The 19,366-nt window shown below is 49.0% G+C and overlaps 1 pseudogene; it reads right to left on the bottom strand.

Moving 5' to 3' along the window:
• Nucleotides 1-10,115: 10,115 nt before the first annotated feature.
• Nucleotides 10,116-16,274, bottom strand: LOC119448458 (uncharacterized; annotated as a pseudogene).
• Nucleotides 16,275-19,366: the final 3,092 nt, after the last annotated feature.

Genomic DNA, 19,366 nt, shown 5'->3' with positions numbered 1-19,366 from the left:
CACAATATAAATAAGTAAAAGCGCGCGCTATCATCGCCCAATCGGAGATACAGGAGAGATAGAAGCGGCGTTGATCAAAAGATGGCGGTATTTTTCCTATATAGGGACTTTAGTTGGACTTTAGAGGGGTCGCTTTTCGCGCCATCCATAATCACGGCTATCCACCAGCCCATCTTGCTCGACGAGACGCGGATGCGGTCCATTCTGGATGACGAGGCTGGCGCGAAATGCAGCATGTCGCATTTCGACGCCGGCTGCAGCCGGGGCACGCCGACGAACGCCGGATGCGTCGGCCGCGCATCGCGCTGTGGCGAGGGTAACCTGGCAGAGGGTAGTGACCTCGCCGAGCGATGACGTCACGTGCGTCACCTAGCAACGCCTCGCACCAGCAGTGCGAGCCGTTGCTAGGTAACGCGCGCTGACGTCTTTGCCAGGCGCAGTTTTTTGTTCGCACTACGCGGCCTAACGAAGAGCTTAAACAGCTCCGCTGTTAAAAATTGCAATTCGGCCCTTTGCTGAATATTCGCTCTTTAGGGAAGGGTAATATTGGAATGTTCGTACGAGCTCCAAACGGCGAAATAATTCGAACAAAATACAGGAACTGACCTACGTCAATGGAAAAATATTTTTCTAAACACACCATATATGAGCGTTGTGACGTGGTGGCGCTGGTTCCACAAGAAAATGGAGAATGCAGTGCCGGGTTTGCCTGCCTGAACATGTGCATCCCCGTGACTGCTGTGTGGTACTACTGCAGACGTTGTATGCAGTAGTTTCCGCAAAATTCAAGTGCCTAAACTTGTGTCGCCTGTTATAGGTGGCCTCGTTAATAAAGTAAACATGTAATTAATTACAGAAAAAGTAAGTGATTTACAGCGCGCTTTACAGACTAAACATATTTAGTTGAGCAATTACTAGGCAAACAAGAAATGTAATGATTACAAGTAATTAGTTACATGTAATCCATTACTTGCGATTCTGACTAGAACCCTACGTTACACCTTGTTCACATTTGATGCGAAAAACGAGCGCGTTTTGGGGCACGTTATGGGTGCATGTTATGAGTGATGTGCAGACAAAGTTCAAAGTGTGTGAAATAACTGCTGCCTTTGTAATTGTGTGATTAAGCACTGGGGAGTGTCATAAGTGTTTTACAAACGAAGTAGAATTTAGCCTGCTGCCCTGTGACATCAATAAATGGCACAAGGTCACATTTATCGTAAAGTGGGAGAACATAATGTCAAGTCCTTATGCCAAGTCAAATGTGTGTTGATCGAATACAGCGTTTGTAAAAAAATTCCTTTAATACGTGCCCAGAAGCGTTCAATTGCCATTTTACACTATGTTTGCCAGCTTCGCGAGTGAACTCTGTCTCACCGAGGTCACATTTCGTAGAAATGGTGGATATCTTACATGCGACGGGTGACGTAGCTTTCACGTTTCTGGTTTAACTAGGAGCGTTGCATAAAACTATTGAACTCTAGTCTTGTCCCTATTTTCATGCGTTATCCACGAGCTTCGTAGTAGGTTTTATAGGTGTCCTTGGTGATTTGAGTCATGCGCCTTCTTATGTTTGGTGAAATAATGAGGCAGGTTTTGGATGATATGTAGGCAAAGTTCGAAGAATATCGGTCAGTTGGGCACTTTTCAAAAAAAATATTAAGCATGCAAGCACTTCGTTACACGCTTCATTAACGAACGGCGCATAATTTAGCAACCTAATGCGGTGGAACAAATCACACTAAGATCAAACTCAATAACATTAGCCGTGCTGTAACGCTTTCGGGCTAAGCGGGGATATGTCTGAATAAAGAATAACATATGGAGGAAAATGTGGCCAATGTTCTCGCGAAGTCGAATATGTGTCGATTATTTCTATCTTTGTACAATATTCCTTAGTTTCTCAAAAGCATTGTATACAGGCAATGATTTAACCGGGCGAATCATATGCGAGAAATGTTTTAAAATATGTTGTTGAATTTCAGAAAGTAACAGCGTCACTAGAAATTGGGTTGTGATTTAGCAAGGTAGCACGTCTGCTGCCTTTTTGTTTCTAAGCTTTGTTCCATTTATGATAATTAAGCTGATATGCTGTATATATGGAACGTCCTGGAGGCATTACAGACGCATAAATTGGTGTTCTTTATCTCGTAAATTTTGCCGCTGGGCTTCGGCCGGAAATAAAAGATTGAGTTCAGCATACAAGAGTTGTATTTACGCATTACGCTTACGTGGATGTCCGTGCCAGTGCCCTATCTTAGCGAAGGATGTGCCCTGAAAAGCATGGGCTAACACCGTATGTCGAATTGAGATAAAGTGGACATCATAAAGACACGACAGACATACAGCGCTTACTTACTGTTCGAAATAAGCACTGCGTGTTTGTCGTTCCTTTCTCGAGACCATATCCTGTTGTTGGTATACACCTCATCCCACTTCCCTGTGGCCGACGAAGACCACACGTCGCGATCATCGCGGAAAGAAACGGCTGAGGGGTTCGGCCCGGATAATGGCGCATCTGCGTATCTGCCCGCTGTGCAGGATTTTCGCTGGGCCTGGGCCCCGTCGTGTGGCTGCTGAACGCCGAGCTGGTGCCGTGTCGTGGCAGCGGCTCTCTGCTCGCCATGGTGACCGCGTTCAACTGGACGTGCGCCGCCGGCGTGACCGCCTTCTTCGAGCAGGTACGCGACACGCTGCGGCTCTCCGGACTGGGCTTCTTCTTCAGCGCCATCACGTTCATCGGGGCGATCCTTGTCACCTTCCTCCTCCCCGAGACCGGGCGAATCACGCTCGAAGAGCTGCTGCAGGAGAACCTCTTCTACGCCGTCGAGGCACAGCCGACGGCCGGCCGCAAAAGCGGCAAGAAGTGAACGTACCACCACGTGCATCTTGGTTCCCGAAGACCTCGCATGTTTAATATATCGCGTATGCGTTATTTTCTAGTTGTAATGCACACGCGAGTCAATCTTTTTTGCAGAACTTGATACATTACCCGATAAATATATCATTACATATAACCACCTACTACTGTCTTTTTTTTGCGCAATATACAAACCTTATCTATGGCTTATTGTCGGTCGGGATCACCAAGGAAACTCAAATAATGCAAGATTTGCTGCTAGTACTTAAAAACCAGTACGTATTTGTATTCTGGGCAAAATTTTGTTTTGGGAAAACGCCTCAGTCAGGTCATTTTACAGTCATGTCACATCTGCCATGAGAAACCTCATTGCCCACGTCATTAACAGCTCGTCGATAACGTTAACACTTTTCATGGCACTCTTTGACCAAAGGGCCCTTGCGCCATAAAACACGACACATCATCAAACGCCTCAGTCCCGCGGTCCACGGCAGCAGCTCCAGTCTCGGCCGGCCGCACCCAAGGGTGCCCAGCCGCAGCTGGAGCAATCCTCCACCCCTGCTCGCGCATCCGTCATCTTCCTCGTCCACAGCTGGCTCTTATGCCACTATTCACATCAGCGTTCCCACACTGTCTCTCCCTCTGCGAGGGTGTTGACGGCACTGGCTGGCAACACGGCGGTCGAACCCGGCAGCACAGACGACGAGAGATGCCGCGTTGCCATGGGCAACGACGCTACGCGCTCGCTGAGCACGGCCAGGATCACAACGAAAGACACACAACAACGAAAGACACGCACACGCACACCACTGCTCCGCGTTGCAAAATCGCTCGCTCACTCCCCCACGTCGTCACAGCGAGCGCACCGCAAGGCATATAACGGGGAGAAGCGACGAGTCGGCGGCGGGTGGTGTAGTTGATCGTCGGCACTATGGGTGCAAGCATTCACCTGCGCCATTCCTTCCTCCATGGCCAGCGCTTTTCCCCGCTGCTGCGCTGTGAAGGCGTTGGCGGCACTGACCCACGGTGGCTGTCAGCGACGTCATGACATTCCCACCGGCAGGCGAACCTTGGAGACTGATACACCGAACGAGGATCGGCGGAGCCCTCAATGACCGAGTCACCGACGTCTTCCAGGAAGCTGCAGGCCCTAAACCTGACTGGCCTCCATGACGGACTCCTCGCGAAGATCGAGCAGAACCAGGTGGTGCAGCTTCGGAGTTGCTGTCTTGCAGGAACCAATGGCCCTAAACCATGTTGAGGTCTTGCAGGAACCGAAAGCCTCTAAACCCTCCCCTGGCGCGCACCTGGTCTAGTTTTCTTCTTTGACTACGTTCTAACGAGTGCACACAGCAGGTCGCCGGAAGGAGCCGCCGCCCGCTCAATGCCTTGCCACCAGAGACCACACTACATCGCAGCAGAGAACCAAAGAACCACGCACCGAGGGATGGAGCCGCTCTTAAAGCGGTGTTGGCGCGATCGCGCGCATGATGTCACCTGCGCTGGCGATGCCTTTCTCGAACGGTGGCGCCGGGAGCTGCAGCCGCGCGTAGAAGACCACGCCACCACCAGGACTCACGCCAGGCTCGATGACGGTGACGGAGGAGGAACCGGCGGAATCGCACGTCATCGAACGGCAGAGGTGCAGCACGCACCGCGGAAATGGTCACGCGCCATGGCCGGGTTGGAGTCGCTACTAGCCGTGGAACGGGTACCTCCAGCCTTCCCCACGTCCATGGTCCATCCCGGCACGCAGCCGGGGCCCCACGTTGGGCGCCAATGTGGAGAACGCCTCAGTCCCGCAGTCCGCGGCAGCAGGCGCCAGCCTCAGCCGGCCGTGTCCAAGGGCGCGCAGCCGCAGCTTGCGCGTTCCTCGCACAACTGCTCGCGCGCCCGTCGTCTTCTTTGTCCAGAGTTGGCTCCTATCCACTATTCACGTCAGTGTTCCCACACTACATACCGTGTTCATTCTGTGCGTACTACTTCTTTCATCAGAGGTTTTACGGTTATTAAACTGCACTCGAATTAGACCTTGTATTAGCTGCCTTCTTATTTCTCATTTATTGTTTTGAATAGCATTTTTTAAATGCTGACCATTCTTCGCATGCATAGTACTCTCCACGTGCCTTCGTCTCACCTGCAACTGGCACTATTGAAAACTAATAACTATATTCGTCATCATCATCATCAGCCAATATTTATGCCCACTGCAGGACAAAGGCCTCTCCCTGCGATCTTCAGTTACCCCTGCCTTCCGCTAGCTGATTCAAACTTGGGCCTGCAAATTTCCTAACTTCATCACCCCACCTGGTTTTCTGCCGTTCTCGACTGCGCTTCCCTTGGTATCCATTCTGTAACTCTAATGGTCCACCGGTTATCCATCCTACGCATTACATGGCCCGCCCAGCTCCATTTTTTTTCTCTTAATGTAAACTAGGATGTCGGCTATTCCCATTTGCTCTCTGATCCACACCGCTCTTTTCAGTGTCTCTTGACGTTAGGCCTAACATTTTTCGTTCCATCCCTGTTTGTGCGGTTCTTGTTCTCGAGCTTCTTTGTTAGCCTGCAAGTTTCTGCCCCATATGTTAGCACCGGTAGAATGCAATGATTGTACACTTTTGTTTTCGACGACAGTGGTAAGCTCTCAGTCAGCATTTCATAATGCCTGCCCTATGCACTCCAACCCAATTGAATTCTTCTGTAAATTTATTTCACATGATCATGGTCTCCTGTGAGTAATTAATCGTCCTAGAGAAACGTACTCGTTTACAGACTCTAGAGGCTGACTGGCGATCCTGAATTCTTGTTCCCTTGCCAGTCTATTGAACATTATCTTCGTCTTCTGCATATTCATCTTCAACCCCACTCTTACACTTTCTGTGTTAAGGTCCTCAATCATTTGTTGTAATTCGTCCCCATTGTTGCTAAACAGGACAATGTCATCTTTAAATCGAAGGTTGCTGAGATATTCGCTGTTGATCCTCACTCCTGAGGCTTTCCGGTCTAAAAGCTTCAATACTTCTTCTAAGCGTGCAGTGAATAGCATCGGAGAGACTGTGTCTCCTTGCCTGACCCCTTTCTTCATAGGTATCGCTCTACTTTTCTTGTGGAGAACCAAGGTGCCTGTGCAGTCCTTGTAAATATTGCCAAGATATTCACGTATGCCTCCTGTACTCCTTGATTACGCAATGCCTCTATGACTGCTGGGATCTCTACTGAATCAAATGCATTTTCATAATCTATGAAAGCCATATAGAGAGGTTGATTGTACGCCGCACATTTCTTGATTAACTGAGTGATGACATGAAAAAAATGTCACAGTTTCGCCCTAAGGGCGAAGCAATGAATACGATAGCAACACAGCAATGTCATACGAAGTAAGGTGAGCGGCTTTGGTAGCAATATGAATTGTAGTAAACATGAGCTGATTAAGTAAGCAGGTGTGCTGCGGCGTAAGTAGACCGACATGAAGAGAGACTCGATGACCACGAGAAGGCGCGTGTGAAACGGTGGTGTTGATGAGAAAGGCTTCCCGTGGGCAGCGCGTGCGAAGGGACACGCCTGGAGCGCTGCACTGCCGATCCGGGCAGCATTGCATGTGTAGCGTGCGTTGGAAAATGTGGCCCGACTATTACTAACTGAATGAACAAGCGTGGTGTGAGTGCGCACAAGCAAACATGAATAGATCACGCTGAATGACTGCAGACAACGACTGTCAAAACGCTGGCAGCAAGCACATACGCCGCAGCGGGCGAAGGTATCTCCTCCATCTTTGATTAAATCTACTGTTCTTCCATCGTTTCCAGCACCTTTGCCACTGGTCATGTCTTACAGGGCCCTTTTAACTTCATCGTTAGTTGTAAAAGGAGCCTCTGTATCCTGTTTATCCCTACTTCGAATGAAAGTAGCTTGGCTGCTCTGGTGACTGTACAGGTCAGTATAGAATTCTTCTGCTGCTTTAACTGTGTCATCGAAATTGCGGATGATATTAGCCCGCTTATCTTTCAGTGCATACATCTTGCCTTGTCCTATGCCACGTATTCTTCTCACTGATTTCTTGCTGCGTAAAATATAAATTATATTTTATATTTTACGGCTTCCTCAATCTTTTCCACGTCATAATTTTAATTATCGCTTACTTTCTTCTTGTTGGTCAGTTTAGACAGTTCAGCGAATTCTACCTGATCTCTCGAGTTTGACACTTTCATGTATTGCCGTTCCTTATTAGGTCCTTTGTTACTAGGGAGAGCTTACCTTCTGGTTGCCTTGGTGCCCTACCTCTCACTTCAATTGCTGCTCTGAGATCAGCCTGGTTACTGGCCGAGGGCTTCGGCCCCGGATAATAGCGCATCTGCGCAATAAAAAGCTGTATATTTGCTTGAGAGCACCAGCCTGTGTTGGTCTGCTTTTACCCTTACTGCGTTTAGGTTGGCCTGCTTATTCTTGACTAATTTTATTCTTTCTCGCTTCAAATTGAGAGAAACCCTAGACCTCACTAACCTATGGTCACTGCAGTTTACCCTACCTAACAGTTCTACATCCAGCACTATGCTTGGATCAGCAGAGACTGTGAAACCTATTTCATTCCTTGTTTCACCATTAACGCTTTTCCAGGTCCACTTCCGGTTTCTGCGCTTCCTAAAGAAGGTATTCATGGTTCGGAGCCTATTCCTTTCCGCGAATTATAAAAACATCTCTCCTTTAGTGTTCCTAGAATCGATGACGTGGCTGTCGGTTGCTTGCACACCAGCCTGCTTTTTCTCCACTTTTGCATTGAAGTCGCCCATGACTACAGTATACTGAGGTAACACCTTTCTCAATTATAATTCAACATCTGCGTAAAACTGTTCTATTTCTTCGTCAACGTGACTTGATGGTTGGAGCGTAGGCTTGTACTACCTTCATTCTATACCTCCTATTCAGCTTTATTACGACGACTCCTACCCTTTCATTAATGCTGTAGAGTTCATCAATGTTGCCCGCTATGTGCCTTATGGACTAGAAGTCCTACCCCGAATTCTTTCTTATCTGGAAGACCTCTGTAGCAGAGGACGTGGCCGTTAGTCAGCACTGTATAAGCCTCACCAGTTCTAACTCACTAAGACCAATAATATCCCAGGCAATGTCTGATAATTCCTCAAATAGCCCGGCTAAGCTAGCCTCACTCGGTAGGGTGCGCGTGTTAAACGTGGCCAGGTTTAGTTTCCAGTGGCGGCGTGTCCAGAGTCTCCAGACCCAGAGATTCTTCGCGCCCTCTGCCGCGTCGCAGGTCTGACGGCCGTCTTGGTCAATAGCTCCGCAGCCACTGGGGACTTTGGGCCATGGGTTAATTGTAGGAGTCATGAGGGAGGTAGTGACCGAATACTGCACCAGGGAGGCCAATTCCTGTTCTGGTGAGGTAGTGACTTTGTTGAAGCTTAGTGATCCTTACTAATATGGTTGAACCTGGACTAGTCTAGCTCCAGTAGCTCTCGGCGATATTTTTTGCCGGTGTCAGGCGCCACGCAATGCCTGAAAATGTAGTAGACTGGAGGAGGATTCAAACTTACGACCTTCAGATTAGAAGGGTGTTCTGCCTCTGCTCCCACCACCACTTCACGATTTTTCATGATGAACGCTAAATACACACCAGTACATGCAAACTCATTCTTACATTATGTATCTTCTAAACAACTGTCGCGAAAATATGACGCCAGTGGGGCGAAATTCGCCTTTTTCAAATTATCTTACGCGGGTCAGCACTAGAGCACTGCACGGGCCGATTTTTGCGGCCCGGGCCCGGCCCGGGCCCGTTTTTACGTTGGGCTGCCCACCCGAGCCCGATCAAAACTTTTATGGCGAGACCCGGGCCCGGCCCGGGCCCGGAAATAATCTAGGTTACCCGCCCGGCCCGGCCCGCCACCCCTTTACCTTAAGCCCGAGCCCGGCCCGAGCCCGGCTCGAAACCGGCCCGAACCCGGCCCGAGACCGAAAAATACATGTTTTTCAGAGTTGAGAAGCCCAAGAATAACTCGCAGAAAGCCCGAGCCCGGCCCGGGCCCGGGTCAAAAAGCACACGCCGTGCCTGAGCCCGGCCCGAGCCCGTGAAAAAACAGCTCTACCCGGCCCGGCCCGGCCCACGGGCCGGGCCGGGCCCGGGCTTTCGGGTAAGCCCGAGCCCGTGCAGTGCTCTAGTCAGCACTACTGCAACTTGCATACATTGTGCGCACGGCATATACAGGTTGTCCCAGCTATCCCGCACCAAGATTTAGAAGTATGCAAATGCCACGTAACTACAGAAAAAAAGGTTATGTTGCCGTTGCTTGGAGATAGATACTCAGAAGATTTTTTTATTCCGCCTAATTACATATTTAGTCGTAATTAATTATTTAACGTATCGTATGTTAGGATTACACGAAAAGTGTCGATGGTAACTGCAGAGCAACAAGAAAATCGCTTAACCTTGCACTGGGCCACGCAACGCTTGAAGCAGCGAAGCTGGGCGCTCGTAGCCCATCATTTTCCGGAAGTGCGCGCGAACTTTTCATCTTATTACTCATGATGATGACAATTTCTTTTCGCGCGTTTAGGACTTACGGCCGTCACTGCGCGTTGCATAGCGCAGCTTGCAACCACCGTTACTAGATTACTTTGCCAGTTTGCAAACTCCGCCGGGATGCAGCGGCAAGACGTGGCCCCTTTCGGTTCCCGCTCGCGAGGTGGCGCTTCCGACGCCGTTGGCCCGGTCGCATCATGGTTACGGAGCCTGCGCGCTGCGTTAAACGCAATTTACGCAGTTAATTATGTGTAAGGGAAGTTATTTTCGAGATAGTGAGCAAATTTTATTTCCACTTCGCTACTAGAGTATCGTGTGAGCCACTTGAGCGATACCACCTGGCAGAGGTGTAACCGAGACGCCTCAATCTAGCTACTGCTACGCGGGACTCCTATTCAGCTGTGAGGATTCATCGGTTTCTTGTTCTTTTTAATTCAGTCTTGTATAAAATTTCATGTTAGCGGTGAGCCACGTAAAATAGGTACCTGATGCCGCCGAAAATACCAAAACCTAAAGCTTATAGAACCACCCTTTTATACCAGAACACTTAATGCTAGGATACACATTTCTTAAATGCAAGATACTGAACTACTTCAGTGAAAGCTCGCCGGTTGAAGGCTTTAAAACGCGGAAAATGACAAGAAGAAAAGCCAAATCGAAAACAATTTATTGAATCAATGCAATAAAAATCAACTGGAAACCGCTTTCTAAGAGCCAGAGTTACAAGAGACGTGCTTTTTTGTTTGCTATAGCCACGGCCGCTCGATGAAAAACACACGGTGCGGCCTGCCGCGTGGAGCGGATACTGCGTGGCGCGCCTAGTGCTCCGGGCTGCCGCCGCGGCGCCACCAGTAGGGGAGCCTCTGGGGAGACCGAAAGCGAGAGCGCCGGAATTATTGCGGCGCATCGCGGCTCAATTGATGCGCTTGTTAGTTTTTAAAGGGTTACAATAAACTTGCTATAGCGTTAACTATATTGGTAATCGTCCTACCGAATGTGCGTCGGCGATGCTTCAACCTAAATATAGCAAGTGTTAGTTTTATCTGAAGTGGTTGCTCGTGCGAGTTGCGATTTTTCACGTCATGTTTTCTCTCTTTTGTTGCCGTTGCGGTTTTCACCCTCGATAATGTATGTTTGTGCTACAGTTATTTTTACAACAGGAGAGTCGCTCATTGACAGGTGCGGTTGTATTTCCGGAATGATTGTTGCTCACACCTTAGAAACAAAAGCATTGTGAACATCAGGGGAGTCATAATTGCTTTATTGCACGTGCGTGAAAAAAGGATCACTGTGTTATTGGAATCACAGGCGCAGCACTTTCCTGGCCAGAGGTTTCTGAGCCAAGCGTACGAGACGCTCAACAGACATATCATTTCCTGCCCAGTTGGCAAGGAGCGCTAGTAAGAGCTTTCTGATGAAAACTTTGCAGACTTCCATGGCGTGGTCGTCCGCCCCGCAAGTCAGCTCCCGGCACAGCAGCAGGTGTGGCAAAAGTGCAGACGATCGCAAAAGTGCAGAGGTCGCAAATCTTGCCACTTCGTCTCACGTCCGCTATCTTCATGACCTTGTCGATAAATATGCACATTAGCTTGCAAATGCCAATAATTTCCATCTTCGGGTATCTGAGGTTGCCGCGGTCAATATACTCTACTAGACCGTACAGTGCGTCGTTTGCCTGCTGAAGCTGCAGCTGAGCTTTGCAAGCCTTGCACTGAACCTCAGCCTCATTCACTTTTTCTTGAAGGGCCTGCAGTGCTCCTTTCCTATGAGCGATCTTCGCTTGGAAGCAGCGCGTTTTTTTTTTAGCTTCTTCTGTCAGTTTAACAAGGTCGAATGTAGTTTGACATAGTGCATCTGAAAATGATGCAATTTCCACACACGTTTCATTCCCTAGTTCGGAGTTGTTGGGTGTGTGCTGTCACTTGACGAGCCGTTTTGGCAGGCCTGTCTTTTGAAGCAGCATTGCCCGAGCACTCGGCACGCGACTGCGCATTATCGTATTCTATTTCCAAGCATGGCCGCTTCTTCCTCGGAGCAGGCGTGCTCCTCGTGCTCATGTAGCTTGGATAACCGGAGAACACTGTCGGCACAGCCGTTGGCAAAATATCCTCAACTTCTCGGTCTTCTTGTAGTCCTGCTCCGTAAAATGCAAGGCGCACACCAGGGACCTGTCATTCGGCTGCCATACTGTTCTCTTCCCGCCGGGTCCTTCACGGGAAATGTTTCGCAGCCATGCTGCCCTGCGTTACTGGGAAACTTGTGGTAGCGTATTTGCGGGTCCTTCGATGCATTCGTGGAACACAACGGCACACAACAGTTGCGCGGCATTTTGCCTAACGCATAAAATATCACACATGCGCAAACTGTCTTGAGTGACACTCGGTGCGAGCGATTCATGTGGAGAAAAACAACTACTATCTTGACCTACCCGCTGAACGCGCGCTCCTTCCCGCCCCCGCGTCGCGCGGAGCCCTCCCTAGAGTTACTGTATATGCTACCAAAGCTCCCGTAGGGAGCATATACAGTAACTCTAGCCCTCCCCTACTACTGGCGCCCTGCTAGCGAAATGCGGCGACAACTGTCAACTCCGCTTCCACGCTCTCGCCCATTGCCTGCGCAGCGACGCGGCAGGCCGCACCGTGTGTTTTTCATCGAGTGGCCGTGCTATAGCTACCTTCTCCTTGCTTTCTAATCGATGGTTAAAATCTCAGGAGAAAAGGTGCATTCTTGTCACAATGGCAAAGTTCAATACCTGGCATGTGAATGCTGGCATGTGATCTGCACAGCCCAAGCGAGCAAGGCTGCACTTATCGAGCTGTTCTAGCACCTTCCAGAAAATGTTTTCGCAGGAACCAGCCTCATCTAACGTGACAGAAACTACATCATTTACAAGTTTCATCACACTCAACAACTTAGATGTAGGATGTTTCATGCAGCCTTCCTTGAAACTTCTATAAGTCGTCAGATATGCATGACAGCAAACAACGGGCACTGGGCTACTTATGTCTTCTAAGCACAGGAGGCACGATGTGTGCTCTTCAAATTTGTGCACAACATATCCACTGAAGTAGTAGATGATAGCATCGTCCACTTCCCCTTTGAAGTAGGAATGATCGTCGCCTTGCTCTCCAGGGTCCCTAACTGTTTCTGACGTCATATTCAGTAGCTTTTCTTCTATGCGTTCACGCAAGGAAGCATGTTTGGTGCGGTAAAGCTCTCTCGTCCTCCTCAGTGTGTCCTGTACGCTGACAAGCACAATCCCCGGCAAACGTTGCACACTCCCACGCAAAGCAGTTTTTATCGGTGTGTACAAACTCAGAAGGCGAAATATTTCAGTGAAATTGACCACAGTAGGATGAGATTCATCCCCTCCGAATGAACGGACACGTCCGAAGTGGCGCTGGAAAAGATACATGGTTGGTTAGGATACAAGCAACTTCATCACTTCAACACTCATAAATCAGCACCGATCACATTAACACCTCCAGGGGGTCCTGGTTCAACTTCGCCGTCAAAACAGTGTGCACTCTGATCCAGTAAGAACTCGATGATGTCATGCGTTGACAACAAAGTAACACGCAAGGACTCCGTGGTTAGTTGAGATACAGAGAGCTTGAGACCTTTCTCAACGGCGTTGTTATCTGTGACATTCAACATTTCCAAGAAGTCTTTGATGATCTGAAAGAATGAGGTAAAATGTCAGTAAATAAGCATTAACATGCATGAAAAGATACTTTGGCTTGCCCGTATTTCCTTTGAGTGCCTTTTATAGCCTATTTCTGGTAGCTTTACGTTCAAAGCATCAAACAGGTCATTAAGCAATTCGGTGAATGTTTCTGTTCCCTCAGAACCCCTCATGCCTTCAGCACCGGCTTCTCTGTATATGCGGATACCAATAGCTGTTCCACGGCTTAATAGCTGCAAAAAAGTGCATTGATAAACTAGTTAAAATAGCCAAAAATAATAAGCGCTTTCTTTCACGGTACTACCTGTGTAGCAAGTGGGACGCTCATCTTCTGGAGGCTGTCCGGGGCAACATGTGCTCTAGTCAGTTTTGGCACGACTCTTGTATGTTTGCTTTTTTCGGATTCATACAGCGCAACCTAATGTGCACAGTTGATCTGATGATCTCCCGCCTGAAAGAACCAAACAGTTTTCAGAGCTCCATTGTAACTACGTGCACATATTTCTTCTTACCATTCCATAGGTGTGCTTTTTCAAATAATTTCTGATGCACATGACTATGTGTGGAATGTCACAGATAAAGAAGATCTTCCGCGAAGGCTTCCAGGTATGCTCTATGCTGTTGCATGGCGATATCATGTCTCGCGATATTCCCAAGTGCGTCCACATTGAGTGGGTATTACCTGCTCCATCACTTACAACAAGCACTGAAGCATTATGCTTGTGAAGCTGCAGCACAGCACTTAACAGGAGCTGTGCAAGGATCCGTCCAGGTGCCGCACCTCTTGTGGCAAAAGATGCTATGGGTTAAACCTAGCCCTCAAAAAGCGGAACAAACATCAACACCAGTGCTTGGTCGGCAAGTTGGTCGGTGGTGGCATTTGTCACATCGCCATAATCAACAAAGCCATCCATCTTGTACGAGGTTTTGTTGAAAGGAACAGTTTGCTTAAGCTTTACCTCATCGAGCAGTAGAACACCGCACCTTCTGAGGCGGCTCTTCTCATGAAAATGCTCTCGGATACTATTTAGCGATACCTCATTGAAACCGTACCTGCAGGGAATGCCACTAATAATCTGACGAAGGCGTGCTCTTGTAGGAAGTGGCAGAAACTGCATATCAGATAACAGCTTGTAAGCTTTTGGGCTTGAAATCTGCAGCAGAAGGCACGTCATTAACAACTCTTCTATGTACCGCCTCCTATTTATAGATTTTGCTTTTGCTGCCTGAAAAGCAGTCCTGAAAGCGAGCTGCTGTTTATCTGGAAGAATGTCAAGTGCACGTTTCACCCTCTCTTCTGTAACATTCTCAAGTTGTTTTTTCGTGGTGGTTACTTCTTTCTTCATCTTTTCTCTGTATAGTTGCTCTTAAGGCCTTTCGACGCAGGGACTTCACTTTAGTGCTCCTATATTTCAGCCTGTTGCTTTTCTTGCGACGCCGTAAAAAGAGCTTGTGCAGACTCTGGCATTCGTGGCATGCTGCAGTTAGAGACAGAATTGTGCATGATTTGCGATGCCATGTATCGCCATTTTTAATAGCCACAGCTGATGACAAGACACAGGGGTAATTATCAGCAGGACAACCTTCACAGAAATTCAGCCTTTCAATACATGAAAGTAGAAACTTTAGGTCGCCACATGATTTCAATTCAATGCCCGCATCAGTAGCATACACAGCTGATGGCCCACGTTGCCCCTTGGCACTGACAGAGGTGGTCATGTCTTTCGACACTACGACCGCCCTGTCAATTTCTGGAAGGTCTTCTCGCATTACCAGCTTCTACACCACGATTGTAGTGCCAACAACCTCAAGTGACCAACCCTGCAACCGTTGGCCTGCTGCTGCCATGCCACACAACTCATTGAAAAGCTCTATGTTGTTCTCATGCACAGCATTGCTGTCAATGTCACCACTGATTTCCCTAGAAACGCATGAGTTCGACGTCGCAGCTTCTTGGTCGTTCTCTTTTAGGGGCTAAGCTCCTTAAGGCGTGGGTCTGTCCTTCCTCCGATGTAGTATGTAGCCACCTGTAGTTTTATGAAGTGTTCACTAGATGGCGTAAGTGTCGATCTTTCTATATATAAGTGTATATAATGTCACTAGATGGCGCTAGTTTTCGTATAGTTGATGAGATGATGCAGTGCGACGGGTTACCGCTAGGGGGTGTTATAATAAAAGGTGCTCGCTCTTGGCACGCTTTCTCTTTCCCTCGGAGTCGCCGGATGGAAGACAAGGCTGCGGAACGGAGAGCACGGAAGGCGGCGGCGGCGCGCGCTCGCAGGCAGAATCCCGCGGTGAGAGCCCGCGAGGCTGCGGCTTCACGACAGGCAGCGCGGCGGCGGCGCGAAGACTTATGCGTTCGCGAACGCGAAGCAGCGGCGCTACGGCGGCGGCGCGAAGACCCATGGTCTTCTATATACATGCGCTATATACACACTGTATATACTATATACACGCACATGGTCTACGAGGCCAGACGAAGTGTTTGTCTCCTTAGACTATAAGAAACCCACGACAATTAGGGTGACTTGCATAGCTCTTGTCTTTTCTAACTTCCCATTGAGACCTATAGAAGAACCGTTATCCCTTCATTTCACGGACCACAAAGCCGTGGTAATGAAGGCACTCCGCAAATCAAGCATCTAAGAAGAAGCGTCTAAGAAAATAAAACGTATTGTATATATACACACACTGTTTCTCACGTGTTTACTTGATCATATACTGGGCGAATTACTCGGAGTATTCACGGTTTACCGATGATCCCTCCGGAGCTTCGCCCCATCATCATCATTCACCTCGTGGATATGCTGTGATTTTTGCTGTTTCCACAGCTTAGGCCGAGGCGGTGCACGCACGGTTGGTGCCTTGCGTTTTCTCGCTGGCTTCAACAAGTATTTCGGGCAATTAGGAAAAATGCGCGGCACAGCATCTTCCGTAGGAGTCCACTTGTCACGCGGTATGACTACATCACCATGAACTTCGTGAACGAAATCTTTCACAATATCTTCATCGTGAAAGTGGAGGTCGCAAACAGCGCATGAGCTGGACAGCTCCGTATCCAATCTGGGTATAGCCTGTCGCCACTGTTGAAGGCGGACCTGGTCAGCGGGTGGCTTAAAAAATGTGTTTTTTTCAGCCGTGGATTTCGTCGAATCGTACACACTTCGGCAATTAGTCACAAAGCAACGAGGCATGTTTTGTCACATTCAGGACACGTCACAGCCACAAACGATATATATGCACTTGCGATAATCAATGGTGATCAACCGTAGTCGCACATAACGTTGAGAAGTTGTTCTTGCCTTGATTTGAAGTGAGCAAGTCAGGCTGCGTCACACGATTCGCAAGAAGCAGAGCTCGGGCGCACGGACGCCGAACGTGGTCACGAATGTGACAAGTTGCAGTGGGAGCACACGCCGCACGAGCTGCGTCGGTAGATCTCACTGGCACTCACAGGGATAGTGATCACTACACAACACAGTTGAAGGCAACAAAGAAACACTCGGCGTGGGGGCCAAGCCTGCGTTGACTTCGCCAGAGCACAGTTGCAAAGACAGACGCACCGCCGACACCCGCCGAAACCGCCCGTTGCCACAGTGAAGTGAGACCATGGCCGCTGGATAAAAAAAAAGTTGCGGCATGCCGCGTGCATCGAAAACGGTGTGATCTGACGCGGCGCCACACGCCGGGGCCTGTTGTCTGGCATCGGCATAGCAAATGCGTGAGGAACGCGCTTGAAACGCCGTCGCGCGCACAAGCTGACACGTTCCAACCCTGTCAGCTAGCGTCGTTCGGCCCAGTCAAGCGGCTGACAATGCAACTACGGCCGTCACGTTCGCTCCCATCGCAGCGCGCCCGACGCGGCAGGTCGAACCTTTTTTTTTTTCTTTTTTATCCAGCGGCCGTGGTCAGACCCACCGTCAGACCCAACGAGACCGGTCAAACAGCGACGAGCGCGCCCTCGCTCGAGCGGAACATGCAAGGGTGACACCCGCGGCACCGGAGTTTGCAAACTGAAAGAGGTAATCTAGTAACGTTGCTTGCAACACCAACACCGCGTTGCAATGGTGAGAACGCGTTCCAGCAGACCGGCTCCGTGAATGCGTCTCTCTCTCTCTCTCACTCATAGCACGCAAAACCTCTTCACCTCGCAGAGCATGAGCGTGCGAACGCGCCAGCTGTTGACGAAGACGACGACGCTAGAACGCAATCATATGGGTCGCATAAATGCATGCTCTGCAAGCGTGGCTGTGTAGCCTAGTGGTTAGGACGCTCGCCTTTGGACCGGGAGTGCGTGGGCTCGAATCCCGCGTCGGCAAGAAATGGATGGATCGATGTAAAACTTTAATGAAAGTCCTAAGGTACGCGACTCGGCGCGCTGCGACCCACTCCCACTTTGGGATAGTCAGGCAATGCCCGACCACCGCATCGTGGGCCCTCTAGACAGCCCATAGTTGCGCCTCGGCGTTGGGGCTCTTAATAGCGGAGAGCCACTTGTCCTCATTAATTTGTTCCGTGCATCGCAACGAGGGGCAACGCTAGAAATATCGTCTAGGCTATGGAAGTCATTGCAGTGCCTTCAAGAACTACTTGCATAAGTGTCGGGATAAATCTTGTGTAATAAAGCCGGGCTGGGATACGGGCCTGTTTGCAATAATCTGAGGGTCAATGCCTGCACTCTACTTAACTTCTTGTGAGGAAGGGGAAAGTTTCTCCTGCCGAGATAAAAGTGCTGCGTAATTTCGTTATACGTGGTTGGTTGATATGTTCTCCACCACTGGGAATTCTCCATCGTCGTGGAAAGCGAGACCTTTCGCCTTGGAGTGGGCCAGCTCGTTGAGGTTTGTGGGTCCTCCTATGATGGAGCCCATGGTTTTCCGAGCGTGAAGAAGCCCGCGAATACACACAAATTGCATACACGCCAAATTGCCAGCTAGCCACAGTGTGCTTAGCCAGTGTACTCGCGGCGGCACCCCGCGGCAGCCGCAACGTAGCCGACCGCAGCGACCAATAGCAGCCGTGTATTGGAATGCGCCTTATTACGAAATAAGGTTCACAGAAAAGTGTGAGGATCATGGCTTCTGTTAAAAAGAGAGCATTTGAGAGAGAGGTGACCTCGCGCTACGCTTGCGGTCTCCACGCACTGCGTACAACAGCAAAACTTGGCTGAAATGTTCGCAGAAGCGTATGCTAGCCGCGGACTATGTTATTTCACCAAGAACGAGCGTTGGTCCGGGGCCCCTTTAATAGGCTGCTGCGACACCATTGGAACGCCGGGATATGGAAGGTTTGGCTTGTATTGAATGTGTCTTGGCCCGAAACTGAATTTAACCTTCATAAACAAGATTTGGTTCTCTTGCGATGTTTCATATAGTCCATGTCTGTTCACATATCACACGAATGGAGAAACATATCTAAAGAAATGTGTCTAAAGGCAGGCTTCCACAGTAAAGATTTGTGCGCAGTGAGCAGAGACCTATTTTTGTCGATTTTCCAACTTTAGCAGGCCGGCCATGCTGTTAACGTTCAGCAGAAATGTTGCCGTCCTGACACGAGTGCTTATCTTCTAGAAAAAAAAAAAAACTCTTGCATAATCGCAAGGCAAAAAAAATGGGTGTGGTTCAGCTCTGGTTAAACCTAGTCGAGTAGCGATAGCTACAGACCCCCGGATGTTCTCATCAGAGGTCGGCGCTGCAGATTCATCGTTGAGGCTAAGCGAGCCCGTCTAGCGGCATCGCTTTCACGGCGTTTGGCCAACCATTCCGCACGCCCCTCTTGAGCGCGCCGAAACGGCTATTGGAATGAGCCCATAACAGCTTACGCTGTAAAAGGGGTCAATATACAATGCCTATGCAAACTCCGAGATTTGCAGCTCTAAAGCAGTCGGTGTTTGTTTTAAAAATAAATTGAGTCTAAAAGCAATAAGTTACAGTATACGTTGGACGCACGATTCCTGAAAAAACACTAACCGTGACATGGAGGTAGCCATGCAAAGGCGCAAGTATCATGCATTATCAATGAAAACCTGCAGAATACATATAAAAAAAGGCAAAGCAGCATCATCACTGCGAAAAAAAGCGAATCAACGTTTGCGGAAAACGACAGACGATGACAGACGCGATCTCTGCCGGTAGGTCTCTCAAAAAATATTTACTATTGTGGAATTCATATGAGCCACTTGGCAGTAGTAGCAGTCACGTTTTATTTGTTTGTATGTATATTTACATTATATAATATTACGCAGAAAGAGGTCCCATAGTTTAACACTGACTTGGGACATCTCGTG

This window comes from Dermacentor silvarum, chromosome 4, assembly GCF_013339745.2.
Source record: "Dermacentor silvarum isolate Dsil-2018 chromosome 4, BIME_Dsil_1.4, whole genome shotgun sequence".
Lineage (NCBI taxonomy): Eukaryota > Metazoa > Arthropoda > Arachnida > Ixodida > Ixodidae > Dermacentor > Dermacentor silvarum.
Note: the sequence above shows the minus strand (reverse complement) of the source record. Positions and strands in the feature narration are given on the sequence as shown.